Here is a 13,494-nt window from a genome sequence, read left to right on the forward strand (position 1 = left end):
GACCCACGCCGGTCTCTAAGTAGAGGAACAGGAGAGGGGCCGCTCTCAAACATGAAAGAGAGTTGCGATCGCCGAGTGAAAACAAGGTGCCTCAGGAAAACCTGAGCCAATTAAATGAAAACGTGGATGACACTCACAGAAATGCTGAGCCCCCCCCCCGAACCCTTGCTCCCTGAAGGGCCAGATGCTAGCCCTACGAGTCCAGTTGGAGAATAAGCTAAAGGAATCTCAAGCAGGATAACCGCTACTCTCAGGGGAGAAATAGTGACCATATGGACCAAGCTGGAAACAATCCTACACAAAGTTCACGTGGAAGCAGAAGCGAACAAGGCCAAACTTGAGGCCTACAAAGAGAATGGGGCAAGACAAATGCAATAGTATGCCCCCTCATATGCTGACGTGCTGAGGACCAAGCAAACAAAGGAACAAACCGCAGACAAAACCAGCCAGATTAGGAATCCATCTCTGCTGAAAACTCTAAATCTGGTTGTCCTAAGACCCACTGCAGGAGAAATAAAATCTACAAGTGAGGAAATCAAAACAAAAGTCACTGCGAACATGAAGGAAGACTTAAAGACAACCAGAATAAAAGGAATACGGAAAACATGCAGCGTCAGAATTGTCATAGAGATGGAGACCAACGAAGAAGATCAACAGATCATAAGAAATCCCAATACTGAAACACTGGACCTCACTGCCGAGCCCCCAAGGAGAAAAGGGCCAACAGTGATAATTTTTGACCTTAGCCATGACCTCACAGCAAAACAACTGAAGGATGAGATATATAGACGAAATCAGCAAGATACCTTACCGGACCATGATCAAGACCAACTAATAAATATTAGATATTCCAACCAAAGCAGGAACAGTGGAAACACAAACTGGATCGTGGAACTGGCCCCCGTGGCCTGGCAGGTGATCAAGGGACAAAATCAGATCTTCATTGAATGGGGAAGTCACAGATTCTGGGAGCATGTGGTCGTACCAAAGTGTTACAGGTGCTGCAAATTCGGCCACACTTCTCACATATGTGCCCAATTGGAGCCAACCTGTGGTCACTGCTCGAAGAAAGGGCTGCAAAAATAGACCACGTGCATTCTATCAGGGACTCCAAATGTACTATATACTTAAAAGCACGAAGCACATACCAACTAAGAACTGATTATGGGAACACGCCCTAGAGGTTACAACCACAGAGTGCTAAGCATACACCAAATAAATGCACAGCTAGCCCGGGCAGTGGCCGAGCAGGTGAGGACTAAAGTGGATGAAGAAAACACAGATGTAATCATAATACAAAAGCCTTACACACACATGGGGAAGGTCAGAGGCTACCCACTGGCCTACAAAGTTATACAGATGGACAAAGGCACCCCATGGGCGGCGGTCGCAGTTCGCAATCCAGAGATAAGTGTCACTAAGATTCGACAACTTACCACAACTTGGGCAGCATGTGCCCACATCATCAGTTCAGTGGGAGAAATCTTTGTTATTTCACTCTACAGTCGACCAAGAGAAGATGTAAATCTGGCCATAACATACCTACAGACAGCTCAAAATATCCTCCAGTGCCGTAGAGCCATCGTTGGAGTCAATGTCAACTGCAGGTCTCCAGTGTGGCACAGCAGAACGCAGGACCGACGAGGCACCAACAATGGACTCCATCTAGAAGGATTCCTCTCAACTTCATCCTTCACTGTTCTGAACCAACTCTTCCAACTACCTACCTATCTACCAAGTGATGCACACCCGATTCGAGCCTCAAAACAGAAAAACCAAGTGCAAACTACCCTGGTTAGAAAGGACATTGTTTTATTAGGAGACTCCATTGTCAGGGAAACGGGGAATATTTTTTGTAATAAAGATAGGTGGAGCAGAACCAGGGTATGTCTGCCGGGAGCAACTATTGATGATGTCACCAACAGACTGTCAGATTTTAAAGGGGGTAAAGAAAATATTATTATTCATGTGGGGACAAACGATATTAAACGTACACGATCTGACGATTTGTTGGAAAAATACAGGACCATGCTGAGGAAATGTCGCGAGCTAGGCCATAATGTCTATGTGTCTGCAATTCTGCCCAGACACGATAGGAGGGATTATATGTTAAGAGCCTTGTGGATTAACTCAAGACTTGAAGGAATCTGCAAGGCTTTAGGGGGTAAATTTCTATCAGCATGGCCCACACTTGTAGGTAGAAGGAATTTGTTTTGTAGAGACGGGATACACTTAAACAAAGGTGGTGCAAAAGTTTTTGCCAGTATTATTGAGGATACCTTAAAGGCTCAGGGAAACTACTAGTTAGGGGGGATGTGGGTAATACTGACACGCATTTATCTGATAATATTGGTCAATGTAACTCTTGCACATACCTTAAGAGTTCTTATCTGTTACCCCAACTGGACGTATTATCTAGATGTTCTGGGGGCAAAGACGTTTCACGTGAGCAGGTAGCTAATATCAGGGAAGAGAGCCTAAAAAACTTCAAGGGTTGTGTTAGGGTTGTTAAATATACAAGAACAGTAAATCTTAATTGTTTATACAGTAACGTTAGAAGTGTCGTCAATAAAATGAGCGAATTCGAACTGCTGGTTAAAACAAGTAACGCGGACATAATAGGGCTTACGGAGACGTGGTGCCACCCGGAAATTGGGGATGATGAGTTTCAGTACGGCTTGTATAATGTATTTAGGAAGGATAGAGTAGATAGAAGGGGTGGTGGGGTAATGCTTCTTATCAGAAGCAGCCTGAGTGCGACGATAGCGTTCCCAGATTCAGACATTTCACATGCTAGTATAGAGTCTGTATGGTGTGAGATAGTTGGAAACAAAGGTACAATGCGAGTAGGCGTAATCTACAGACCAGGTGATTGTGAAGACTATGACAAAAGCCTCTACATGCAAATGGAATGGGCAAGTAAGCGTCAATGCCTTATTATGGGTGATTTCAATTTGCCTCTAATTGATTGGAGTAAATGGGAAGGAAACTCGACATGGGGAACAAAATTTTTAAATCAACTAGATGACTGTTATTTGTATCAACATGTCAGGGAAAGTACTAGAGAAAAGAATATCCTAGACCTCATCATCACACATGAATCAGATGACATAACAGGGCTGACAGTAGAGGAACCAGTAGCAGGAAGTGATCACGGAGTTCTACGGTGGATGATGACGAGAGAGGTAGCAGAAGTAAAAGGCAAAGGAATGGGTTTTAATTTCAGAAAAGGAAATTACGATGCCTTAAGGTTCTACATGGCCTCTATTAACTGGGTAGATATCGCGCAGAGAATGAATACAATTGAACTGTGGTACGCTTTTAAAACATTAATCACAGATGCCTTGAATGCGTATATACCATTAAAAAAATACTCCACGAGAAGGGTTCCAAGTTGGATGAATAGTGAAGTTGCCACATTACTTGAGCAGAAAAAGGTGGCATGGAAAGGTTACAGAGCAATAAAAAGTACTGAAGCCTATAACAGCTACAAGGTGATATGTAATAGAGCCACAGAAAAGGTTCGACAGGCAAAGGCAATTTATGAGAAATCACTAGCAAACAGAGCAAAGAGGGGGGATAAAGAATTCTTCACATATATAAATGCGAAGAAGAGCAGGACAAACCAGATCGGACCTTTACGTAAGGGAAAGGGGATAGTAATAAATACACCAGCTGCCGTTGCAGATGAACTCAACAGTTATTTTGCATCGATATTTACAAATGAAAAGCCTTTTGTGGCAATGGGAAATTGTGGGAGCGAAGTTAAAAAATATGTAATTAATGATATTGAAATTTCGCAAGATTATTTAATGAAAAAACTTTCAAGCCTACAGACTAGTAAGGCTCCTGGAGTTGATGGAATATACCCTATAATCTTGAGAGAGGCGGCAAGCGAGTGCATTGAACCACTGAGGCTGGTTATGCGAGCATCACTAGACTCTGGGGAGATTCCCTTGGATTGGAAAAGTGCAAATGTATCTCCCATACATAAGGGTGGCTCTAAAAGTGAAGTGGGAAATTATCGACCTGTCAGTCTGACTTCAGTAGTAGGGAAAATCATGGAGGCATTGATCAAGGGTGGAATTCAGGATCATTTGGATCGAATTGAAATTCTCAAGGATACTCAGCATGGTTTTGTAAAGGGAAAATCATGTTTAACAAATCTGGTTCGCTATTTCGAAAGGGTCACTCACGAGCTGGATTTAGGGAATAATTTCGACATTGTTTATTTAGATTTCAGCAAAGCTTTTGACTCAGTCCCACATGAGCGGTTGCTTTATAAGCTGGAACAGGTTGGAATCACTGGGAAAATCCTTAGATGGATAGAAGGATGGCTTCAGGGCAGGAGGCAGAGGGTTGTGATAAATGGCTATTCCTCAGATTGGGTTGATGTAAGAAGTGGGGTTCCCCAAGGATCAGTATTAGGACCACTGTTGTTTTTAATTTTCATAAACGACATTGATGAAGGGATAGAGGGCGTGATGTCTAAATTTGCAGATGATGTTAAAATTGGTAGAGTAGTTAATGATCACTGTCAAGCTGAGCTTCTTCAGAGAGACCTAGATAGACTTCAAGAATGGTCAGAAAAATGGCAGCTGTGCTTTAATCCAACAAAGTGTAAGGTATTACACCTGGGAAACAGTAATCCCAAAATAACTTATTCACTTGGTGGAGCTCAACTAAACCCAGTACTGGAGGAAAGAGACTTGGGTGTTACGATACGGTCAGACATGAAATTCTCTGAGCATTGTAAACAGGTTGCAAGGAAGGCCCATGGTGTCCTATCGATGATCTATCGAACTTTTGCAAGTAGAGATAGGGACGTGATAATCCCATTATATAAGGCCTATGTTAGACCACACTTGGAATACTGTGTTCAAGTATGGAGACCGCACCTAAAGAAAGACATCGAGCTTCTTGAAAGGGTGCAAAGAAGGGTAACTCGCCTGGTGAGATCGGCAAAAGGGCGTCCTTATGAAGAAAGACTTCGAATATGTGGGTTGCAGAGTTTGGAAACTAGACACCTTAGAGGAGATTTGATTGAGGTGTTTAAGGCTCTGAGAGGCATCAGTAAAATGAATGAGGACAAAATTTTCAAGATTATAAATGATGCTAGAACTAGGGGACATAAATTCAAGTTACGCGGGGAAATGTTTAGATTGGACTGCAGGAAGTATTATTTTAGCCAGCGAGTTATAAATTACTGGAATAAGTTGCCTCCATGGGTGGTAGAGGCCGACAGTTTGGGGAAATTCAAAGGTCATCTGGATAGTACTTTCGGGTAAGGGAAGCGCATAGGATGATAGGATTAATTTCCTTTTTATTTAATTTTTAATTTCATTTTATTATTTTTATTGATTTATTAATTATTATTATTTATTTATTTAATTTTTGTCTTTATCATTGTTTTGTTCGGATTTTTTTTTTTTTTTTTTTTGGCTGGTGCAGCATAAGCCATAGGCTTTCTTGCACCATACGGCCGTTACTAATACTAATACTAATACTGCCATACACTATGGGAAGCAACCATAGATATCACCATAGCCACAAGAAATGTTGCAGCATACATCACTGATTGGCAGGTGCAAGACTCCTGGACAACATCTGACCACCGGACAAAGAGAACAATGGCAAGAAACTCCATAAGCAGACTGATGCTGAACAGATTTAAGGTAGAAACAGCAAACTGGGAACTGTATAGGGAACACTTACAGTGAGACGCAAACCAACCGAACAGGATGACCATACAAACCGGAACAAATCATGCTGCCAGCATACCTGATCCAGATGTCTTGCAGCAGGACATAACACAACTCATAACATCCTCATCGGAGATAGCGATGAGAAGGAAAAAACCAGCCACCGGAGAAAAGCCCTGGTGGACCCCTAAACTTAGAAGAATGCGGAAGAAACCCAGAGAAAAAGGAAAGAATTCCAAAGGGCAAGAAGGTCGTGGCCACCAGAGGAAATGGAAATCTTGCAACAGAGCCCAGGCAGTGGCCGAGCAGGTGAGGACTTAAGTGGATGAAGAAAACACAGATGTAATCATAATACAAGAGCCTTACACACACATGGGGAAGGTCAGAGGCTACCCACTGGCCTACAAAGTTATACAGACGGACGAAGGCACTCCATGGGCGGCGGTCGCGGTTCGCAATCCAGAGATAAGTGTCACTAAGATCCCACAACTTGGGCGGCATGTGCCCACATCATCAGTTCAGTGGGAGAAATCTTTGTTATTTCACTCTACAGTCAACCAAGAGAAGACGTAAATCTGGCCATAACATACCTACAGGCAGCTCAAAATATCCTCCAGTGCCGTAGAGCCGGTGGTCAGATGTCCAGGAGTCTTGCACCCGCCAATCAGTGATGTATGCTGCAACATTTCTTGTGGCTATGGTGATATCTATGGTTGCTTCCCATAGTGTATTGCAGCAGGACATAACAACTCATAACATCCTCATCGGAGATAGCGATGAGAAGAAAAAAACCAGCCACTGGAGAAAAGCCCTGGTGGACCCTAAACTTAGAAGAATGCGGAAGAAACCCAGAGAAAAAGGAAAGAATTCCAAAGGGCAAGAAGGTCGTGGCCACCAGAGGAAATGGAAATCTTGCAACAGCGCTACCGAGAAAAGAGAAATGCTTACACCAAAAAAAAATCAAGAAAAATAAGAGGCAAACGTGGGAGAATCTCGTCTCCACAACAGGCAACACTGGTCCCTGGGGAGTGGTGTACAAGGTCACCGCAAATAAGTTCCCTAGGGGGGGAAGTGAACAATGCCACAAGGCACAATAACAAAGATATGGAGGGAGTCCACCACCAATATTCTAAATGTAATATTCCACCTACACTAATGCTGCCTAAGCAGCAGGAAATATGTAATGCAAATCAAAATTACACAATGCAACGGCAGGAGCATCCCTTCACTATGGATGAGCTACAGGCCGTAGCACTGAAAATTAGGAATAAAAGATGCCCTGGCCCAGACTTGATAGAACCAGAGATACTCAAAAAGACTGTGGAATATGAGCTTGAACTCCTCTATCTCTTTAACACCTGCCTACAAGCAGGGAAATATCCAACACATTGGAAGACAGACAACCTGAAGCTGATCTTAAAAAATCCTGCTAAACAACCTGACCAACCAGACTCATACTGTCCTATAGCCCTTTCTCAACTCTTAAGTAAATTGTGCGAAAGATTACTTCACAGCAGAATACTAGCCCACTACACTGCAGCAAACCTCACAAACCCTAATCAGTTCAGGTTCAGGCCTGGTCTGTCAACCATTGAAGCCATCCAGAAACTTCAGACTGAGGCACAACAATGTACCAAAAAATACTTCACCATCCTGGTTGACTTCACTGGGGCATTCGACTCACTTTGGTGGCCGAGTGTCTTCGCCAGACGCCGGGTGGCAGAGACCCCCCATTAACCTCTACCAGAGCATAATGAACTACCTGAAGGATAGGAGAACAGAGGTAGTCACACCATTCCAGAAAGTGACCAAGGGAATCCACAAGGATCAATCCTGGGGCTGCTACTGTGGAACATCGTCTTTGATGAATTTCTTGCAATGGACCTTGGGGAGGTTGGTTCCCAGGCCTTTGCTGATGACCTAGTCCTGACTGTGGCAGTGGACTCAAGGGCAGGACTGGAAGCTCTGGCCAACCATGTGCTGGTGATCATGCAGGAATGGACGACAATTCACTGCCTAAAGATATCAACGACAAAGACTTGCTCAATCCTACTGAAGGGCACTCTTGATATCAGAAGACCACCCCAAATTAAGCTCCAAGGGAACACGATAAAACTGATGAAGCAAGTGAAATATCTCTGACTTATCATAAACATGTCCTTTAAACTGTACCTTCTATACTTAAAAGAAAAAATAAGGAAATACGGCCACGATTGCCAGGGTGTAAAGGCAAGACTGGGGGCTAAAAAGACGCACCCTGTCTCTATACTACAAAGCAGTTTTCATCCCTGTGATCACCTACAGAGCACCCATCTGGTACAGGAATGTGATCACCGTGGTTAATAGAAAACTTCTCGACACTATACAGCAAAACATGCTCCTTACCATAACAAGAGCCTGCAGAACAGTGAGCACGCACGCCTTGCAAGTCCTGGCTGGGGCCCTACTGCTGGACCTGGAGGTGTGCGCTGCGGTATGTTATACCACCTTTCCAAAGGGAAAACAACAAACCAGATTGGATATACCACAGACCCAGCAAATGCTTGCAATACAGAAAAGAAGCGACTGTTGATGCATTTACAGCACGCGTGGCAGAACCGTTGGGCCGCATCTACAAAGGGAGAAGTAACGAAAAAATTCATACCACACGTAGACAATGTATCCCAATTCGCCCCCCTGGTTTTCCCCAGGGCTAAATGCAACCTTCTTGCTGACAGGGCATGGATCGATAAAGGCCAAACTTACAGCACTTGGGATAATTGAAGATGGGTCATGCACCTGCGGCGAAGAAGAATCATGGAAACACTTGGTGTACAAATGCACATTATAAAAAGACCTAAGATGTATACTTATTACACAAATTATGTACTTGCCTAAAAATCGGAAATACTCCTTGAATCCGAGGATGAATACAAAGCCTTCAGTAAATATGCACAAAAACTATTTGCAAGAATAAGACAGCGAGCGGTCCCATAAAACAACACACAGAATGTGCTACCAGCTCACAGACTGACACAGTCAAGTAAAGGGGATAGAATCACGAAGCTGACATAAGCTGCCACCTGATGATGATGCAGGGAACCACAAATCAGAACTACAAACCCAAGGCTAAAGTTTAAAGTGCACCCACTCTATCGACAAAACACTAATGAACTGAAAGGAAAAAGTCCCCACGAGCGACCACAAGACTGACCCTCACTGAACTTTGTCTTTCACTGAGCAATATCAGAGTTCTGACCTCCACCCACTCTCAAATGACAACCAGCACCGTAGCACACGCTTCTTGATTAGACCGGGGTTCGAGCCCGTCACCACCAAATACGGAGGATGCGGAAAGGTCAGGGAATGACCACCGCATATTCCCGGAGCAATATGGCCTTAGTTGCTAATGTTCCTAAAAACCAAAACAACAAACAACCAGCATGAGGGCAAAAACTCCCAGGCCTCACCTACCACAATACGTCTACACAGATGAAGATGACTTCATATACAAATGGATGAGATCGCACCTCAAGTGCAACAAAAGTCTATATGGCCTTGACCACACTGGACAGGAATCTGGTCCCATGAGTGACTCCCAAATTATGGTGACCCGGATAGGAACGGTATGGTGGCAAAAGAGTGAAGCAGAATTACTGTATGGCCAAGTTGGCCTTCCTGACCGCACTCCCTTGTGTGGTCCTATCTTCCCCCCCTGGTGGAGGGGTGGGAGGAGACAGTTTCTGCTGTCTCTTCCCTCCCCTTCCGCTTTTCCATTCTTCTCCCGGTGAGGTACGGGCTTGCCTCACTGACAATCTGGGGACGCCTTCTCTATCGTCCCCATACTTCTGCCTTTCACCCCTCAGCCTTCCCCCCCCACTCTATCTATACGCCAGCACATGTCCCGTACTGTAAAACTCTAACAATATCTAAATTGAACTAACTATGCAAACTTCTAGGCCTTACAAAATCTAGTATTTATCGCCATGATGATTTTTTTTAAGGCCCTAGCCACTGAAATCCCAGGAAACTAGGTGGCAGGACCTGCCAGAGTAAAAATTTCAAACTATTGTGTACCTGGTCTGCCTCCATGAGGCAGAAGTGTGGCAACGTTGGGCCCCAGCAGGGGTCTAGCGGCTAAATGGCCAGAAGAACAACGATACACAACACTACACTCATACAATATCCATACACTTAAATCTCTGGCCTTTGCAGTGAACTTACACCCACAATGAAAGCAACGCAGAGATGGGGGAACCCCTGGTGCCATTAGACACGAATACACTTTACTTTACACACACACAGAGTAATTCAGAAATTTTTTTTTTTTTTTTTTTGGCTGGTGCAGCATATGCCTCAGGCTTCCTTGCACCATATAACTAATAATAATAATGAAAAAAAAAATCACGGCATTCTGCTTAAAGAGAGCTAAAAATGGAAAAAGGAAACTTTACTTATGACATACACAAATTGCACAGGAATTACCAATAATATTAATAATGGCAAATAAAATCTCGCAATTAGTTCAAAACTAAGAAATAACCTGTTTGTTAATGTATGCAGTGCGTTACATTTCAGACATGTTAGCAAATAGTAATAATTCATAATTTATAACAAAATAGGTCAGCCCATTAATGTGATAATTTGTTACAAGGATTCCTAATTCCAAGGAAGCACTGAAATAGATTTCCAGGGACCAACAGAATATAGCAAACTACAGTTTTTTTTTTTTTTTTGTTGATTAATATGTACTTTCATTTACCCTGATTTTTGTAGGGGAGGGAGGGAATAGGAGCTGTGAAATTGCAAATGTGCCCAAAATTTTCTCAAGGAACAAGGACATAGGTTTGAAAGTTTTGCCTCAATCCAACTTTTTGTTCTAGAGTAATACACAAAATTTACTTCTATCTATATGAATAGATTTCTGTGATTTGGGGCAGGGGAGGTTATGACTTATCTTGAAAGCTTTCCAGGGATCAACAAAACAGACTGAAAATGTAATATCGACTGAACTTTTTCTTATTAAGGAATGTCTAAACATCTTATAGAATTCTTCCATTACAAGTTAGGTAATGTATGCAGTGCATTACATTTCAGGCACATTTTATTTTTCTCTTACAATTAATGGAATTTTTTTTCATTTTCTTTGATTAACTGAAGTGAAAAGTAAATGTTTGTATCCTTATCAATTACTAAGATTATAACTTTATAGAACGCTTATAAAACTAGTTTTATTTTCTCAAAACTTAGTTGTTCAGTTTAATTACAACTGTGTAATATTTATTACTCTCCTCCCATATACTCTAATTTTTTTAAGTCTCTTTTTCTTTCTCTTCACAAATGATACCATGATTGTGAGTTTTACTTAACATTATTCGCAAAACATGCACAAATTGTCTACAGCTAATAATACTGCATAGAAACTACATTTAATCTATGAATTTCTTTTTTTCTGTACAGATTTTTGGAAAAAAGAAATAATTGCCAGATTTCTGTGGTTATCCAATTTTAATGAAATTTGGGATGCTTTGACAAATCTTTCTATATGAACCACACAAAAAATTTTATGGAAATCCATCCACTGGGAGAATTATTATATGTGAACAGACATAGATGGATGGACATGAAGACGCTGGGCACTTATGCAGCTAAACGTTGGAGTAAAGGCTTTGGTTTGGTTTAGCTTGCTTTGGGTTTTATTGGCACTGGAGCAAAGAGCCTGTCTGTGTGAGAGGGAGATGACTAATTATTTCCATCTAAGATTATTCAAAAGGCACACTCTACACATTCTGTTTTTGCATTATCTGTAAACTGAACAAAATTTTTCCTCAGCTCTCATCAATAAAGGCTGAATCTGCCTTTATTGATTGGAGCATAAGTACATATTTCTAGAATTCATGATTCTTTACACTTTCTTTCCTTTCTTTTGCATACATGTTTATATTCTTTTACTTTGTTTAGCAAAAGAAAGCTGTAATAATGTCAGCATGAGTTAGTTTTATAAAATTATTAGTATAAGATGAAGTGATTAAGAGTAGCATAGTAAAGGGGCACCCCAAATTATTTTCCATGTACTAAACACATACAAAAATTAAAATATAAACCCCTCACAACCTGCCATGATGTGAATAAACATTTATTAATTTATTTAAAATGCCTCCGAAACTTTATATTTATTAAACAAGTATTTAAAATTATTTTTTAAACAAGTATTTAAAATTATTTTCATGCGATATTATTTATGCAATTTTAAATGGTTTTTTTTAAATCCTTGAAGTAAAATTAGACAAAAGACAAACACCTATTTCTTATCAAAACACAAGCCCAATATATACTAAATATAAGGATAGTGGAAAATGAAAGACCTGGGAGTAATTGTGCAGTCAGATATGAAGTTCTCTGAGCAATGCAGACAGGCTGCCAGGGTAGCTCATTGGTGTTTTGTCAACAATATACAGAAATTTGGCTAGCAGGGATAAGGAGGTGATTATTCCACTGTATAAGACAATGGTCAGTTCACATCTTGAGTACTGCATACAGATCTGAAGGCCTCATTTTAGGATGTGGAGCTGCTGGAACGAGCATAGAGAAGAGCAACGAGATTAGTGAGGAGAACAAAGGACCAAGAAAGCCTTCAGTTTTGCAAACTGCAGCATCAGGAGACTAGACACCTGCAAGGTAATTGAGGTGTTTTGTTGTGGAAGTTGATAGCTTATATAAATTCAAGAAAGCTAGCCAAACTATTGGGGGGGGATAAATAGGCAAAGATGGAAGGTGTCTTTTTTTTTTCTTTTTGCCTGATGCTGTATAAGCTTGCTTTCTTGCTTCATCTGCCACTGCTAATGTTAAATAATATTGCATGCTTTTTGTTGATATTTCAAATCCAACTTTAGGTATCCATTAACAAGACAAGTCTCCTTAAAGTTTGCTTCTATTTAAAATGGCATAAATAACACCGAGTCCAAATTTAATTTTTTTTTAAAGTATACAACTCAAATAATGCCTTTCACACAGCATATTCTTTAATTTTTAGTTATACATAAAATGGCATATGTTAATAAATGTCTGCATAAAATGCCCTTTTCAGTTTTATACTTCAATTCATTAATTTCCTTACAATATATCTGAAAAATTTCATTAAAAAATATAATAGGTAAACATTTGCTAGACATACAACAGAGTAGATAGCAAAATTATGAAATGAAGTTGTGTAGCAGTGTTCAGCTACTTACACACCATGTTTTGATTATAACCTGGGGTGGGGCGGGCGGCTTTTTTTTTTTTTTTTCTATAATACATTAATATACATTTCAAAATAACATTGTGTACAAACAACAATATTTATTCAATTCAGAAACTATTAAATGCTTTCCAAATAAAATATCTGCATGCTACAATATAATCAACTTATAAACACGAAATAAGTTTTATTTATTTTTTGTTGAAGCAAAAATTTGCTTGGTCTTTGGGTCGCATTTCGTTGTGTTGTTGAGCATGACGATTACCAAAGGAGGAGGCGAAAACGATTTCGTCCATCATTACGTCTTCGATTTTTCCTTCTAAGTAATCGTATTACTCTTCCTACTTTCCGTTACTCTCCATTGTAGTTGTATATATGTACGTGCAAATCTCAATTTCTGGAATTGCAAAGGTAAATTATTTCTTTTAATTTTTTTACGTAAATTTTAATCAATAAATGTTAATTAGTCGTGCTGTCAGCATGGTTTACGCTAATATAATTTTTTACACAAAAATATTTGACCTTATTTAGTCTTCTCGTAACACTATTCCCAGCTAGCTATTTTTCCATTGA

At 40.7% G+C, this 13,494-nt stretch overlaps 2 protein-coding genes across 3 annotated transcripts in view; one reads left to right on the forward strand and one right to left on the reverse strand.

The window, feature by feature from the left end:
* Positions 1–13,494, reverse strand: part of LOC150090333 (DNA-binding protein P3A2-like) — a 333,226-nt gene that overhangs the window by 318,650 nt on the left and 1,082 nt on the right. The window lies entirely within an intron of this gene.
* Positions 13,205–13,494, forward strand: part of Coq7 (ubiquinone biosynthesis protein COQ7, mitochondrial) — a 51,321-nt gene continuing 51,031 nt past the window's right edge. Inside the window, exon 1 of the mRNA XM_090389809.1 lies at positions 13,205–13,332. The gene's annotated coding sequence lies outside the window, so the exon portion shown is untranslated. The remainder of the gene's footprint in view (positions 13,333–13,494) is intronic.

The sequence above is a fragment of the Mastigoproctus giganteus genome, chromosome 2, assembly GCF_048544385.1.
Source record: "Mastigoproctus giganteus isolate SK-2022 chromosome 2, ASM4854438v1, whole genome shotgun sequence".
Lineage (NCBI taxonomy): Eukaryota > Metazoa > Arthropoda > Arachnida > Uropygi > Thelyphonidae > Mastigoproctus > Mastigoproctus giganteus.